The following is a 17759-nucleotide window of genomic DNA, read 5'->3' as shown; positions in this document are numbered from 1 at the left end:
ATCACTTGACCTTCTGATTCATGGCTGAAACTCTTGGCAACAACCAATGTTTTTGATTGGCATCATTCCCCAAAGAAGGGCTTCTAACTCATGGGGAATTTGTTCATTTGCTAATGAATTCACTTGTCACTTGGATCAACACAGCTTGATGTTCCCCTGCTTTTCAGCAATGTTCATATGCCCTCCTGTTTTCGCTGCCCAAAGTGTGTGTGTGTGTTTGGCCTTAACTGGTGACTTTCCTGTCTGAATGATGAGTGATTCAAATATTTGTCTTCCTTGGTTCTTCATCTCTCCTTAAAACACAATTTCATCTCATCCTATTTATGAAAGCACCTTATGTGAAAAGTGGCTTGAGAACTGAGATGAGCAAAGACACAACTTAAAAAAAAGAAGAAGAAGAAAAAGCCTGGAGATATTCAGGCACTTGCAGCTTCTAATTAAGCAAATAAAAGCATTTAAATTATCGGATGGTTGGCCTGACTCTTCTCAGTGTTTAATTTTATACTTGAGAGATACTGAGAGAAGAAAATGTGAAGGTGCCGTTCCATTTCTTCCAGGTATTTTTTTGCACTTTGGGTATCCTCGATGAAGATCAAGTAGAGCTTCCTACAAAAATAGAGGCAGAAGAGAATTTGATTTGGTCCTCATTTCTCAGTAAGTCAACCTTATTTGCTCTTCTTGGGCTAAAACATAGATCAGAATGTGGTCAGTTGGACTGAATTCTAAGTAAATGTTCCATAGAATCACAGCCTTAGGCTACAATCCTAAACACAATGACGAGGGAGTAATCAACACTGAACACAGTTCAGTTGTGTCCAAGTTGGAGTTTTTTCTCTAGTTAGCAAAAAACAATAATCCCACCCCACGCGATTTCACTCATTTTTCACCAGCTGGCTTTGAAACAAATTCCAATATGTTTTAGCAAGTTCGTTAAGCGCTCCTGCATTTCTTTTAACATCTGAGCTATATAGAGTTATACATATCTGTCAGGGACTCAGCGGGAGCACAGGGAGGAGAGGAGATGGAGAGCGAGGGGGAGCAATCCGAGGGCAGCGTAGGAGAAGATGACAGCAGCCCGATAGATTCCATGAGCCTCTCCAGCGAATTGGAAGATTCACAGAAGGGGGCGCCGATGGGCAGGGCAAGGGGGGACCCAAGGGGGACACCCCAGAAACAAGGGGCCAGCGGGGACTCCCAGAGCAGCAGTTGGAAATCAGGACCAGCTTCCCCACCAGAGCGTAGTGGGGGGGAGGAGTCCCAGGTATCAGAGCCCACATATGCACCACCAGCGAGAGAAGATGAGTCAGGGTTGGCCACGCCTCCATCGGAGAGCGAGGGAACGGTCAAGAGGAAAGTTGCAGGCTGGGCACGCGCGCCAAGTTCAAATGTACAGGCGAGCGGCACAGAAGGTAGCCCGGATAGGGAACCAGGTCCTAAAGCCCACCGGAAGGAGGGGGAAGAATCATCAGGGTCAGCGTCAGAGGAGTCCAGAAAGGATGAAACCCTAGCAGGCAGGAGGGCCCAGAGGAGAAAGGAACTTAGGAAGAGGTGGAGCAAAGCGAGAGTGTTAAACTGGTGTGGAAGGGGCGGAGACTCAGACGGGACTTCGCCGGTCTAAGGTCGAGATGTAGAGCTGCGCGCTGCGGCTTTGAAATGGAAACTGAACCTCAATAAAGACTTTTGTACATAACTACAGCCTAGCGTTGGTCCTCTGTGAGCTGGGACCTGGAGGCAGCTCTGACAGTATCTATATTCATTTTTGCATTCAATATATTGCATCCATATTGCATTATTTTAGTTTGTTTACACAATTAATGGATCCAATTCCTTCTAAGGTTCACCTTTACTGTAGCGTGTGTGTGCATATATACATATATGTATGTGTGTAGATAGATAGATGATATCAATATATATATATATATATAATGTTTGTGCCATAAAATTTTGAATTTAAAAAAGAATTCTTGCATTTATCTTCCCATTACTGCTGCTTAGCAGTTACCAAGTTGTTTATGCTGAAACAACAGCTTTCTCCTTCCTTATCAGCCTCCACCTGCTGTCTCTTTCACAGGCAGCGTAACATCTATAATCCTTCCTTTGATGATGAATTGTGATGTCACAAACCATAGATTGTGGCATCATAGAAAGGATCAGATTGATAAAGAACAAGGGGGTGCTATTTTCACACACATGCACACACAAAATGTCTTTATCACGGTCAAGGATGGATGAAGTTATCTTAAAAAAGAGAGCTAGAAAAAAGCATGGTTATCCCATGGACATTTTTGCTTAAAAAGTGTGTGTGTGTGTGTGTGTGTGTGTGTGTGTGTGTGTGTACGTATGCACACACACACACACACACACACACACACACACACACTGTCCTGGGCCAGCTCTGTGGGCCAAACCACACACAACTGCAGCAGATCTATTTTTTTACTTATCTCAATTTGTTTAACCTCAGGTCTTCCCAGGGCGTGACCCTGATCTCATTTGGGGCCTGATCAGATGCTTTATTGTGACCCCAATTTGACACAGATCTGGTCCCCAAACCAAATTGGGGGCCTTGTTCAGTGCTTAATTGGGGTTTAAAACAAACATATGGTCAAGCACGGGGGAAAGGAGACCCAGGATGCCTGCCTCCTCCTCCTCCTCCTCCTCCTCCTCCTCCTCCTCCTCCTCCTCCTCCTCCTCCTCCTCCTCCTTCTTCTTCTTCTTCTTCTTCTTCCCCATCCCACCACGCTCTCCTAGTTGCCTGATGTGGATCAGTGTCTGGGATGCATCTGCAGCAGTTTCAGAGTCCTAGTATAAAGTGTGTCTGTTACAGCATAAGGGATGGCAGATGCGGAGAACAAAACCCTTTCTTCAGCCACCATTCTCCTCCCTATAGCACTGTACTCTTAACTGAGCTTACTTCTGGTCTCAGACTTTGACTGAGGTGGACATAGGGGAAGCATCTGGGAGTGTAAGGTGATGTCAAGGTTGGGTTCAGATGCAGGTCAGCACTCCTATAGTTGCCAGGGCTGACAGTCCCCTCCTTCTACCTCTGCTAAGGGTCCTCCCCTGCTGGATGTCCCCCAAACGGCATCAAACTGCATCTGGGCACCTGTGCTCTCTCTTTTGCTCTGTGCATCAGTCCTTGCATCCTTGGAGATGGGGGAGATGGGCTTGTTGCAGTAGGAGATGCAAACTCCTGGGATTCTTCTTCAGCCTCTTGCTCCCACTCCTCTGCTTCAGTTTCTGAGTCTGCACTGTTCCCTATCACAGGCTCTCCTTGCTCACTAAATCCTGTTGCCTCTTCAGCATCCAACTATTCCCCCATTCTTCTTCCTCTGACCTCTCCTCGGTGTCCCACCACCAATCTCCTGCCTCTGAGCCTTCTTCCTCTGGGGGCTCCCCCCCACTGGTGCCTCCCCCCACTGCAGTCAGTTCCTGACAGATAACCAGATTGCAGGAAGGTGAACTATAGGTGCAGGGAGGGTTTAGGATCCTCACCCAGGTGCCCTTTCTGTTGTAAAATCAGATCATCTCATTTCTACGTTTATGTGATTGGGAGAGATTATATAATTTAGTTTGTTATTTACAGGTAAATTCTGACCCCTAGCCTCTTTCTTCAGGGCTGAAAGATTAAAATGAGCAACAAACCCTATGAAATCGGGATCAAATTATACACATTTCAATAGGGGCATCAATAAAGTTCAACATAGTTAGTTTGAGGACTTCTCTCAGTTTTCTCATGAAACAAAATATAGGATCTGTGCAGGCCCCTCCCTAAGTCTGAGGCAGGAGGAGGAGGGGTGGAATTGACTTCCAAGTATTGCAGTGCAAGCCCCCTTGCCCCTTTAATTTCATTTAAGCTGCTTTATCACATTTCTCAGCTCTGGCTGAGCTTCAGCTTCCCTTTTTTACATGTTCATATATATCAATCCGTCACTGTGCCGTTTGAAGCGCATTCCAGAAAGCACAAGGGCCAGCAGATCAAATCATATTGGTGGTAAAGCAGATAAAAAATAATGATTGGGTATTTTTACCTCTTTGAACTGGAACGATTTGGAAGAAATATTGGGGCTGACAGTTACAGCAAAGGCAATAGCCCTGCCAAAGTCTTTTAAGGGCCTCCTCTGTCCTTTTCCAGTGCCCACCTGTTACTCATTAGAGATATTACAAACTGCATAAACATGACTAGGGAAAGGCTTCCAGGTTTGAACTCAACTGATTATCTTGGCAGATAGGTTTTCTTTAAAAGGAACGCTCTTACAATATAAGCCTTCCCATCAAGAGATCTCAAAACATTTGAGTTTTGCTTGATTTTCAACCGGTGGGAGGGAGGGGAAGGGGGTAATTTCCCAGGGCTCCTTTTTGCAGCATCCTTGAAGTATTGTGGTCCTGAGCTGTTTAAGGCTTTACATGTTTTTTTAAAAGAAAGAAACAACACTTTGAATTGGGCCCAGAAATGAATTGGCAGCCTATACAATCAAGGCAGGATTGGTGTTGTGTTCTCAAACCTTCTTGCCCCGGTGAGCAACCTGGCTGCTGAATTCTGCACCAGCTGAATTTTCTGAACCATCTTCAGAGGCAGGCCCAGGTATAATGCATTTCAGTCATCTTCTTCTGCCCCATTACTGCCTCTGGAATTAGAGGTGTTTGAAACACTGCTGAAACCTGCAGAACCTGCCCCTAGCTATGGTGTGGGGTATGTCTGTACATAGAAAGTGACAATAGTGCTTCTGTGCCACTTCAGTTGCTGGAGGAAAAGTATTGTCTGGTTCCAGGTCCTGTGAGGAATTGTTAATTTCTTTATTTGAAAATGCCTAACAGACTCTTTCATAAAAATACAGCGTGGCAATCTACAACATAGAAAATACATTAAAACCAGTCAATAAATAGCTGTAAAACATAATTAGAAACATCACTAAAACTTCAGCTGATACTGGTGAGAAGAGTTGGACATGTTTAGTCCAGGGAAGAGAAGAGTAAGAAGACAGCTGCTATCAAATTCCTGAATGGCTGCCTCACAGGAGATGGAACGGAATTGCTCTCCATTGCTTCAGGGGGCAGCACTAATGAGAGGCAATCACAGGGGAGCCAATTTTGGCTGATACATTTGGAGGAACACAATACATCTCATCATAGTGGTCAGAATGCTGTGGTCAGGAAGATCTCTTTGCTGCTGGCCATTGATGTACACCCTCAAGGTCCAGGTCCTCACCCCATAACTTTGATCAGACAGCCCTTGAAATTTAACTCCTTCAAATGGAAGTCTGAACTGCATAAAATAGGACACATATCCACCTTATCTGTATGCTGGGAGGCAAGTTTATTTTCAAGACCTTGTCTTGGTTATACGCTTCTCAATGGCATAGGCGCTGGAGTCACAATTGTGGCCTAGATGGACCTTACATCCAGTTATCCAGTGTTATGTACTGAGTTGAATAGGATCCAAAATGCAGCAGTCTGATTGGTCCTAGAACAATAGGATTCAGAATGCAGCAGTCTGATTGGTCCACAGGAGCCACCCAATCCAGCTCCAAGTGGAAGCGAATCTGCAACCTGATTGGCCTACAGGAGAATCCTGGAATTAGCCAATCAGATGAGGCCCATTGTGTAAATAATATATATAAAGCAGACCTTCTGGGGGAACTTCCATTCCTCCTCATCACTATGAGCTGAATAAAGAGCATAAAATCCACTCTCGACTCTGAATATATTTCACCCAGCAAGGCAGTTTTAAAAATAAAAAGCATGGCAGAGGGGATGTCTGACCCATTCCCTCTTTCCCTTTCCCGGATCTGTCACCTCTGTTGTTTTCACGTTGCAGGGAAAGCAACACGGCGTATCAAATTTCCGGTTGATTCCTCTCCTTCACCTCTTGCCTTTCATTCCCTCCTACATTCTGCATTCCAGCTGCTGAGCACTGTGACATTTAGCAGAGGAGGATCAAACTCCATCTCTTCACCATTAAGCCCTTCCATCTCTCTTCAAGTCACACGCTGCTCTCTCCACATGCTCTGTTTGCAGGCTATGTCACACGTGGAACAACAGAAGCTGCTCTCATGCCCTCCTCCTCCAAAGCTCTGCAAGGAAAAAGAAATTGTGCAGGCAATTTAAATAAGGAGAAAAGTACAAAAGTAAGGGAAGGAAAAGGAGAAATTTAAGAATAAAGATGCAAAGGATAAACTACATGAACCCGACCAGTGGCATATATACCTGATATTATACTGCCACCTAGTGACAGTAAAACACATAGTGGAACTCATGTATAACTTGCCAGGGTTGATTAAACTAAGATTCATGAATCATTGTCTCGGGGAAATATAGTCACAATAGAGGGTTGACTAGCAGAGACACCCTCTCTCTCATACTGTTTGCTTGTTTGGGGAGGTTGTTTGTTTTTCATCCAACTGGAAATCTACGCTTTGTTGCAAATGCAACCCAGTAGCTCATTACAATCCTAAATATTTTCAGTTTGCTTGCCAGAGTTGCCAAAATAAATTTGTTTCTTTAAAAAAATAAAAATAAAGTGAGAACATTTTACATTTCAAAGAGGTTTGAAAGAGAGGGTATGGGTGATATATCAACAGCAATGGCACCAGTAACAGATGCTGCATGTTGAATAATCTCAGATGCCACTTACAGTACAATCGATTGATGGATAAGCTGAAACCTTCTGCAACCTGCTCCAAAGACAGCATGAGATCTCCAAAGGGGGTGGAGGTCTTTGCACAAATGTTCTGCTGGGTCAGGAACTGTGGACACAGAGAGACAGTGAAGTAGAGTGGTTAGAGTGTTGAACTAGAGGTCCAGGTTCAGATCCCCACTCAGACATGAAAGTTGCTGTATAATCTTGGGTCAATCACTAATCCTTGGCCTTCCGTCCTTTACCTGGTTATTCTGAGAATAAATTGGAGGAGGGTGGAAATATAATGAAATCATATAAATGAGTGGGGGAGCAGCCCAAGATGGTAATGGAGTAACATCTCCAGGCCAGAGGCGCCTCTGTAATTAGGGCTTCTCTCCCCCTTTCTCTACCTGAGGTGAATAATTAGAGCTACGAAAAATAATTTGAAACTACCAGGAATACAACTGCTAACTAAGGGAAGATTTACAACTCGGCAATGGAGAGAAGGAGAGAGAGATTAGGCCAGAAACTGCTGAGATGGGAGCTAAGAAACAGCAACTCTTTACTCCAGAGCAGATAGATTCCAAGGCTGGGAAATGACTGAAGTTGGACCAATTCCCCAAAGGAAAAGACTTGGACATCATCAGAAATACTTTTTCTACCACCAATAGGTATGCTGTGCTAGAACAAGAATAGCATGACAAAGCAAGAACAACAAAAATCTTAGCCACCCCTGTAACAATGGAGGAACACCCATGGTTACCAACAGAACTACAAAAGACAAGTATTATGGAGATGATTAGTAAGCAAACCTTTATTATAACTGAGACTGTGATAAGCCTGTATGAGAAACTGAATAAACTGGGTATGAATGAGTGACTTCCCCAGCTTTGTTCTGTCCAGGCTTCATATCTGCTGTGGAGGCTCTTGAGCAAAGCCTGAACTGCTTGACACCTGGATGGAGTCTTTTCAGTGGTGGTACCCCGTGCGCTGCTCTGGTTCGCCAGAAGCGGCTTAGTCCTGCTGGCCACATGACCTGGAAGCTGTATGTCGGCTCCCTCGGCCAATAAAGCAAGATGAGCGCCGCAACCCCAAAGTCGGACACGACTGGACCTAATGGTCAGGGGTCCCTTTACCTTTATCTCTACCTTTACCCCAGCTATAGAACACTCTTTCCCCCTGAAAGTGTGGCTGGTTTCAACTTGCTAGCATAGCCTCCAATCCCACTAAGGATTATTGAAAGAGCACTATTGAGGCAAGATGATACCCAGGACCTGCATTTTGAGTGCACATGAACCTCGGTCAAAAGTGATGGAGATAGGTGAATTAAGGTTTCTCTCTATTCCTCATTTTCTTGCTCTTATTCCAGTTCTCCAAATTTCCACATCACTTTGAGATTTTTTTTTATTAAAAAAAAATTCACCAAGATTTTAGTGCGAATTTCTCCAAATATATGTTTGGTTGCATGCAACTTTGCATTTTTGCAAAGCAACATTTCCTAATGTAATGCATTTTGAATGCATATGCAGTTTTATGCAGACTTAACCATAGCATACACATGTATCTGCACATTACTTTGTTGGGAACTGCATTGCAAGATTTGCAGAAGTATGACTTGTGAAGGATGGCAGAGTTTCAGCTTGTATATTGTTTCAGAAAGTGCAAATTGGATAGGTCCACCTTTAAATGCAAACTGAATAGAATCTCTTCCCCCATCCCTAGAAAGCAGCAGCCCTTCCTTCAGGCCCACAATTGTTCACCTCTCTGCAAGCACTGTCATGGGTCAGGCAGCCCTATCTGCAGTCTGTTCAACAGTGGGAAACAGAGATGTTAAGATACTTGAGTGTGCTGGTGTGGGGAGAGGCAGGTAGCAGGTTCTCCCCCCCCCCCCAAGTTCGTTGGGAACTTCTGAAATCGTATATTCTAATATGACAGTCAATCATTTATTTAATATGTGAGCAGCTTTTGATGTGAGATCTCAGAATATGTGAGATTTTAAAAAATGGGCAAAGAGGCATTTTTGAATCATCTTAGATTAAGAATATGCAAAGCTTCAAGCTATGTCAGTTCATTTAACTTAATAGAGAGGCAGTTTATTTTCTTTCTGATATATGCAGCAAAGGTGATTTACTAATGCATATGTCTTAGTTCAGGGGCCTGATCCCCAAACAATTGATGCATCAACTGGAACTAGAAAGGGGGTGGTAGTTGGGAGACGTGCTAAAGGCTGCTTTTACAGCAAAAGTATTTATGGCATAACTGATCATCAGTATTCAGCACATTGCTGCAATGAGGTTATTAATTTTCGTTGCAGGCATACCTTTGAAAGTCTGCGGTACCGGTTACCTTTTAAGGTGAGCATCAAGATGTCAGAGAGGAAGGGGTAGTGACAGCAGAAATGTTCACCCTCAGAAAACAAAGAGTGGAAACCTATTCAATACAGGTTCTTGTATGTATAGAGCAGCTTGCACAGTGACTCCCAATGGGTGTCAAAGAGAAGTCTCCTTTCCCAGAGGTTATTCCACACTTTGCAGAGGCCGATAGGGAGGCATGCAAGTCCTCAGTCCTTAAGCACATCCAAGTTCTAGCTCCAAATCATCTGTTTGGTATAGCTGAAGGGCAATACAGTGGTACCTCGGGTTACAGACGCTTCAGGTTACAGATGCTTCAGGTTACAGACTCCACTAACCCAGAAATAGTACCTCGGGTTAAGAACTTTGCTTCACGATAAGAACAGAAATCACATGGCGGTGGCACGGCGGCAGCAGGAGGCCCTATTAGCTAAAGTGGTACCTCAGGTTAAGAACAGTTTCAGATTAAGAACAGACCTCCAGAACGAATTAAGTTCTTAACCTGAGGTACCACTGTATAACATCAGTGGTGCAAGGTGTAAGCCACAAGTCTTTCCCTTAGACTAACGTCCTTCTCTGCACTCTTAGATTTAATCAAGCAGTTAAAGCATTTGTACCTTGCTCTTCAGAAAAGAAAAGAATAGTTTACAAAGATCAGAAATAAAATGGCGGCAACCCTCCAGTTTACAATCTGAAAAAGATACAAGCACAAATGGAAAAGGGATTTAGAGGGAGGAGGGGGAAATAAAACCCTGGCAGTAGTTTTTAGTCAGGAAGTTGTGGGCTCTCCTCCCTTGGAGGTTTTTAAGCAGAGGTTGGATGGTCATCTGTCTTGGGTGCTTTAGCTGAGATTGGACTAGATGATTCTTGGGTCCCTTCCAACTCTACAATTCTACGATTCTCAGTCCTGGAGCTGGATCGAAGCAAAATGGAGAAGGGCTTCTGCTTCCCTTCTCTCAGTCCGAGTGATGGCTGTTACATGAGTGCAGTGTTGCAGAGCCTTCTTCCCAGCAGTGGTGTCACTTCCACCTATGCAGACAGTTCAGGTGTGGGGCAGGGTACATCAACAAAGCCAATTTTGCATATGTGGTCACGCCACTCTGGCCTCACTGCCACCCTGACCTGTTCCTGGAAGTGGCAGTAATGACACCACCATGAGGTTGGCTTTCAGCACTGCCACATTCTCCCAGCAGCTAGTAGCTGGAGGGAGTGGGGAATCTCAGCTGGAGCCTGAGCACTGCGTCCCCTTCCTCTAATTCCCTAATAACTGAGTTCTTGTAAATATCAGGGGATGCTATAGAAATAAGTGAGAGTGTGTGTTTTATGTCTGGAGCAGTCTCAGAAGTTCCTCTCTCTGCTTATCCGTAATTGTGGTAACAAGGAAGTTAATGCTTATGTGGCAATATTTCAGCATTAACTTGATCTATGAATGGTAAGTGTCTGCATTAATTCCAGCACGGTACATTGATGGGTAGACACAGCTTTTCCTCACTGAAATGTAACATGGAGCAATGAAGTAGAATAGGCCTCTCTCTCTTTTTAAACCCCTGAAGGAAAAGTCAAATATATGTGAAGACCATGAGAAAAGTCTGTGGTGCTGCAGCTAAAACCCCAGCATTGCCACTGAAGGCAGGGAATATTTGTGGGAAAGCACCGAGAGTTGTCAGTCAGAAAATAGTCTCTAAATACCCTGACAAAATCCTCATCAAGGAGAGGGAAACTTGCTTCTTTGTAATTCCAACCCTCTCATCCTGACTACTGGTTCCTGAAATGTTCATCCAACAGCCCAATAAGAAGCTCAAGTCCTACCCCACCCAACTAAAAGAGGAGTGTTACAGTGGGTACTAACTTAGCTACTACCAAAGGCAGGGGTGGAATGTCCCATTTTGCTGCTTCAAACAAAATGAGAAGTACTGCCTTGTTCCGTTGCTGCTGCCACCCACCCTACCTGCTGCTGCCCCCTGCCATGCCAGTGCATGCCCTGCCACATCCTCCACTGGCAGAAAAAAAATTCAGGCAAGATATTGAGTGATTTGGGGTGAGATCTCACCCCAGATAGACATGATCTTGCCCCAAATTGGTGCTGATAGTGGAGGGATTTCTTTGCCACTAGTGGATGCGGCAGGACACCCATGGGCACGGCATCTAGGTAGCTTCTGCCATCTGAGGCAACAGCCTCACCCTGTCTAGTGGCTGGGTCAGCTCTGACCAAAGGCCTCTGTAAATATAAATGTATTGACCTGGCACCTAAAGTCTAACAATGGAGGCACCAGGCATGTTTCCCTAGGGAATAAAGATTCCAAAAACAGGGAGTCATCACTGAAAAGGCCCATTTTTGGTAACAATAAAAATGATATTATAAAAGGACAGCTCCATACAACTGAGATCCAGGAATGCCATTAGGAAGGTGCATTTAATTATATTCTAGGATGCTGAAATCACAGGGGACATTACACTCTGTGGCACACACCCCATGATGATTTGTGTCTCAGAACTGTTTGCATTGATCATGGTAGCTTCTAATGGGCCATGGTTGTCCCAGTTGCTGATTAGCCTGTGAACCAACTGGCCAATGAAGTTTGGTGAAATGAACAAGTAGGGCTAGTGATAACTTCTGATTGGAGCATTCAATGGAAGCAAGGTACCATTGCTCATCTGCCTTCCAAACACTGAGCATTACTGCTGGTTCCTGAGAAGGGGAGGAAGGTGCACAGGCAGTGAGATGCAGTTCAAGAGCTGTGATGGAGCCAATCGGATGCTTCTTCTGCCACACTTGCATGACAGCTCGCTCACTCCTGCTTTCTTCCACACTTGCATGACACCTCGCTCCCTCCCTGCACCTCATCCCTCCTGCTTTCTTCCCAGGAATGGGAAAGGATACTCAGTGACAGTTGAGTAATGCCACCCTGCTTAGGCCAACCCCACCAACCACTCTTATGGGTACCCAAAAATAAAGTGGAAAGTTATTTGAAGAGCCTTGAAATAGGAACAGATGGGGTTTTTTTCCTATGGAACTCATAAGAATCACACATACCCGACCCAAGGATGTGATGAGGTGCAGTTGACGCAAACCATCACAGACATATATGTGAACACAGCACCTTCTCATTACAAGGAAAGCTAAGCTTTAAAGACAGTGTTTTATTTATTTATTTTCCTTTTATGAAGTGTTTGTGAAAAGCTTTGTAGAATCCTTTTGATGCTCTCCATTTAAAATAGTTGTTTCACCCTCAGGACCTCTCACTGCCATGGCTGCATGCTGAGTGACAGGAATATTCATTCTCTCTACTAGGTTCAGTACCTTAACAAGCAGCAGTGTGTTCCAAAATGCAAAACGGGCCAGCATTTGGGAAGTGGATGGCATTGCCGTGATAATAAACATTTTTATTATTTGTGTCAAGCTGTTTCTGTTTTTATACAGTATTTAAATTGTTCTGTTGTGCGGCTTTTCTTGCACATTTATTTGGTTAAAATCGCGTTTGTCACCTCAACTTGAATGGAGAGATGAGGTAGAAATGGTTTTTAATATTGGGTATTTTGACTTTTCAGCCTTTAAGAAAAATCCTGGAACCACAAATTCATAAAATCATTGCAATCGTCAAGGCTGCCAGAGTCATAACTCACCCTATCATCAATACTGTTACAGGATAGTGCAATGATTGAGCAGGGGGGGAATTGTTCATCTAATTGCCAGCTCTTGCCTGCCAAATGACTTGTAATAACTCTCCTGTTGGAATGATGGAAACGGATGTGGCTTTTAAAAGTGTTCTCAGGTAATAAAAGCTTTGCATAGTCTATCACCCCTAATTTTCTGCTCTTTTTATGTATGACTGGGAAATTTATTTTGTAAGCAGGAGGCCTCATAAGTGAAATGAGAGCAGCTGGGTCCCAGGCACCACCCTTGAAGTCCAAGTTCTGGTTCAACAGAGAGTTCAAGTGCAGGTCTGAGCCTTTCATAAGACTTACTTCGCCAAACCTTTATTAGGCATTACAAATAAAGGCCATCATAAAACATCCATATATAAAAATTTAAAATATATACAAATAAACAACCATGTAAAAATATGTAATAACAAGGATTTTCATTGGAGTTTCTTCCTGCTAAATAGTGCCATTCACCACTCTAAGAGATAATCTTGATAAAAACTCAGCCATCCTTGCAGTTACTTCCAGGTTAATGTCAGACAGATAGAATCTGATATTTTCATTGTGCCATAATGTCAGACTACCAAAAAAAGGGAGCATGCATTTGTTTAGCTGGTTGTACAATGGACAGTAGAAAAGAATATGTTCTACTGTGTCTGGCACATTCAAAAAACATCCGCCATGTCTATTGTTTCTGGGGATGTTTAAATATCTGCCTTTGACAAAAACTGAGGGGAAAACGTTTTTGAAATATAAGCACCCCTGTTATCTGTTGGATTTAAACCATAAAACTTGGGGGAGCAAATTTTATTTACAGCTGACTCGATGTTTGTTTTTTTCAATGTCCCTTAATCTGATTTGAATATTACGATAAATATATTGCCCACTTGAACTATACAAGAGTACCAGGTCAATACCAATAGATCTGATTTTGCTATGTAAGAGTTGGAACCATCTGGATTTATAAGAGTCCTTAAGTAGGTAAGTCACAGAGCAGACTTGAAGGTTGGCAATGGAAATGGCAACACAACCAGTATTTAATAGTGCTAGCCCACACCCAATATTCCATTGTGTGTATACCTAGTTCTGTACACATTTTCTCATACTTGATTGAACTTGGGAGCCCCAGGATCCTTCTCAAGAAACTTGAGTGTATCTTTTATAAATCACTATTATATGCTTGTATCCATACTGGGATCCCAAAATGTAGCTGGGACTACACTATAGCTTGAAAAATTTGAATAGCAGCTGGTATAAATTGGTTACCTTTCTGAAAATAAAAGCGAGCTATTGCCAAGGAGGTGAACTTTGCCTGTTTTATAGCACTTGTTTTACAAGGTCAAACTACAATGAGAAAGAATGTTTTTGTATTGCTTACACAGAAAGAAGCAGCAGGTACCTTCTTCTCAAAGAACAGCACATCTTCAAAAGGGAGAAAACATACTCGCAAGTTAGGCACTATGTGTACTTTTCTTAGGATTAAGGTTGTGTACACAGTATACCTTTAAAGCATATTTGAAGCACATTGTTTCCCTCAAGTAATTCTGAGCATTGTAGTTCCCCACCCCCACCCCAAGTTGCAATTCCTAGCAATGCTTAACATCCAACAGTACCCAGAATTCTTTGAGGGGGGAATATACTTTGAATATACTGTAAAAGTCTAATGTGTACACAGCCTGGGCTCTGTGGGCCACATGGCAACAGAACATTCTCCCCCTTTCCTCTCTCTGTGCACCCTATAAATCTGTTCTGGAGTTTCCTACTAGCTCCTGCCCAGACGGAGTATGTATAGGATTGTATCACACCCTTTGAGACTCTTTGAAAAATGACCAGAGAGTGTGTGTCCTTGCTCTATCACTTGGCTGCCTCCAATGCTGATTGCCTCACTACAGTGATCTCTCATACCTCCAGCTGACATCATTTCTCTGGACCAACCTGTAAGCAAATCTATAGGTGTCCCAAGATTCTAAATTGATTTCCTGGCATGATTCTTCTGGCTTCCTTTGACAGATGAGCTAGAAGAATCTACACACTGAGCAAGGAAAGCATGCTGGTGATGAATCATAAGACAGCTGTTTGCATCTTAGGAGAACAAAGGGAAGGCAAATAACTATGAGTAAGGGCAAATGACATCTCAATTTTCCCCACACTGAGATGCACAAAACTGTTATTGATTTTTGGCCTACTTTTCACACCTCATTGCCCATAGGCCAGTTAACAAAAGAAATATTTAAGGGTGAAAGGAATGCGTCCTACTGGTCAAAGGGCTTCTTGGTGTATAACTAATGGTAGAGAATCCACCATCCTTGAGGAAAATAATAATGGGAATCTGGTTTGTGGATCCCATAGCTCGCACCACCTTTTACGTATTCACTCCATGTTTAGCAAGATTGAAAAACAGCATTGATAATTCAGTGTTTTGGACAATCCAGGAGCACTTCCTTTAAAACAGATCTATTATTCATATTTCAGAGTGCTGGAACCTCATTACACTTTTTCCTGCAGACAAAATATAATGTGCATATAATGATATTACTGCAATGCACACATTGAGAAGCAATTGGGAAGTGGGTGGCAGCTCATGAACGGTGAAAGAGCTCCAACAACATGTGGATTACACCAGATGAAGAAGAGGGTAAAGGTGGAATCCTCCAAAAGCTCTCTCAGTAGGAAAGACACCCCACTAATACATGAACATCAATCAACCGGAAGTCAGAACTTAGGGCACAAGAATATGTTAAGTGAGCAGGTGATGCTGTGATCTTGTGCTCTCTGCATACGCATTACAAATTAGTGCTCCTTCCCAAAGCATAGTTAGTATTTTCCCAGCTTTGGTAAGGAGGAGGGAGGGCTCTAGGACCCTGCCAGAGCCTTGCGCTTCCTTCCCAAGCCCAAGTACCATATTTTTCTGTGTATAAGGCACCCCCTATTTTGGGGGACTCCAAATTAAGAAAACGCCCCTCAGCACTACCCGTGTATAAGATGAGCCCCAATTATAAACCTATTTTTTTGGTTAAAAACAAACAAACCTAGTCATACCCGGAAAAATACGGTACTTCCTTAGCTGGTTTTGGGATGGTGGCACGAGGGCTGGGATGGAGCATCAGATTTTGACCTCAGTACCCGTCTGCCACTGAACCTGCCTTTCCCCCTGACGGGACTCAAGCAGCTTACATATAAAAATAAGAACCGCTAAAAGCAAAGGGAAAACTATCATTTAAAAAGCAATTAAACATTATATGCTTATATGCTTTCAGAGTGGCTACTTGCCTCCCACTTCAAAGAGACCTTGCCTTGCTGAGGAACACTCTTTCGTTAGAGCACCAGGCTGAGAATCACCTTGTAAGTATCCTTCCTTATGCTTCCATCTTAAGTAATCCAATGGTTGCTTGTTTGTTCGCTGTGAATAACTGATGCTTCAGGAATCTTTTTTTTTAAAAAAAAAGAAACACTAATGGCTGTGCAGAAATGCCATTAATCTCTCTCGAGGCTTACATTATTTCCAATGTATCTTACCTGATTTTTCAAGTTGCTTTCAATATATTTTATTCTACTTTTACTCCCATTTCTGATGGTCTGTTGCCAAAGATTCTGAATCATCAGGATTAATCAGATGCCTGGAAGAAATCCAGGTATAACAAATAAAAAGCAAGGCTCTTTTGGTTTTCTTCCAGCCATATTGGGATGCGTAGCTCATGTTTATTGGTGTGAGAAAAAGTGGAGCTAATTAGAAAGGGAGGGGGTGAAGGCAGCCCTCCGGTGTGTACTGAATGCTACCAATCCAAGCTGTGTATTTCTGCATCCGATTAGCTGTCCAGAGACTATTAAAGAGAAACTATTTCTCCTCTCTATTAACATAATGCAGACATTGAGCATAAACCAAAGCTCCAGGTGTGCAGGAGCTCCCTGGTCTCTCTTCTCTGCAAAGAAATTATATATATATGGCTTTTTATCAGCCAGAACTCACCGGAACTCAGTTCCTGCACCTCTCAGGTGGGCACCATTGTCACTGTAAGAGAACAAGGGAGATGTTCATGGTGAGTTCCAGCACCTATTTTTCTAGAAAAATAGCAGTGTGTGTGTGTGTGTGTGTGTGTGTGTCCTTCCCATTTCTGCATAGTGTGCTTCATTAGCTCATGTGATTGAGTTATGTGCCCACATCACAGGCACTGGGTAGCAACCAAAATTAGAGTCTTTCAATAAAATAAAATAAAAGTGTGACAGGAATCAGAGAATGATGGGTAATAATGGAAAATATATGTGACCCACAGAAAGCCTAAGCGCTTTATACTTTATAAGAACCCCCTTATTTTGTTGAACCGAGGGGAAAACGTATGTCTTTCCTTATTTTCTCCCAATATTTGTGTTCTTCATATCAAGGCAGGTTTTAGCATAATGAAAACAAATGGAATTCTCCTCCATGCTGCTCGGCAAGGGCTCAGAGTCCCTTAACTCATCCACGCATCCCAAAAGCTATTCATTCAATGAGGCATCCACATTAAAGGAGACTTGCTGTGCTAAGTCTAATTTTCACCAAGTGCAGCAAAGGGCAATTCCCGTGACTGCGGTGGCAGATGAAGCGCCTGGAGCAGAGGCATGGCGATGCTTCTTGACTCCCAAGAATATAATGGAATTAATCAAGGCTTTGACTATCAGCATGTAGACACTGAAGACATGATCTGTAGATGGGTGGCGTCTTTCTTTTCTCAAATCAGCCTCAACAATGCCTAACAGCACTTGTTGTCACTGATCTGTAGTTGCTGAAGAGCCAGAGGAAGTTGCAATAACAGGTATCTTCAATGTATCTGAATTAAGAATTATCTGAAGGTCAGAGGATGCTGAAGGCTGACATCCAGAGGTTTGGTGAAATGCAACAGCTGGGTGGGGATTCTCACAGAGAGGCAACATAAAGGAGAAAAAAACAAGGAAGTAATCATCCACTGGACTAAGGGCTGACCCTAGATGAGGTGGTTCTCCCGACAAAGTGAAGCTTATATACCCTCTTTTTTTATTCCGTCATTTATCCAGCCATTTATTCTCCAAAACTTCCTTTTGCAAATTCTGGAGAGGTTGTCTAAGTTAGGAGGGTGGCATCACTTTACAGTAGTTCCAGTTCTACTTGGATGGCCATTTCCAGAGGGTGA

General features: G+C 43.2%; 1 protein-coding gene and 1 long non-coding RNA gene across 2 annotated transcripts in view; both read right to left on the bottom strand.

Moving 5' to 3' along the window:
- LOC307213948 (uncharacterized protein) overlaps positions 1 to 17759 on the bottom strand; it is a gene marked incomplete at its 5' end in the record, with an annotated part of 607513 nt that overhangs the window by 349918 nt on the left and 239836 nt on the right. The window lies entirely within an intron of this gene.
- Positions 461 to 2068, bottom strand: LOC307214526. The gene is made up of 2 exons (XR_013838189.1): positions 2003 to 2068; positions 461 to 606 (listed from the first exon to the last, which is right to left on the bottom strand). It is a non-coding gene; the product is annotated as an uncharacterized lncRNA (long non-coding RNA).

Source organism: Podarcis cretensis, assembly GCF_951804945.1.
Source record: "Podarcis cretensis genome assembly, chromosome: 4".
In the NCBI taxonomy this organism is placed as follows: Eukaryota; Metazoa; Chordata; class Lepidosauria; order Squamata; family Lacertidae; genus Podarcis; species Podarcis cretensis.
Note: the sequence above shows the minus strand (reverse complement) of the source record. Positions and strands in the feature narration are given on the sequence as shown.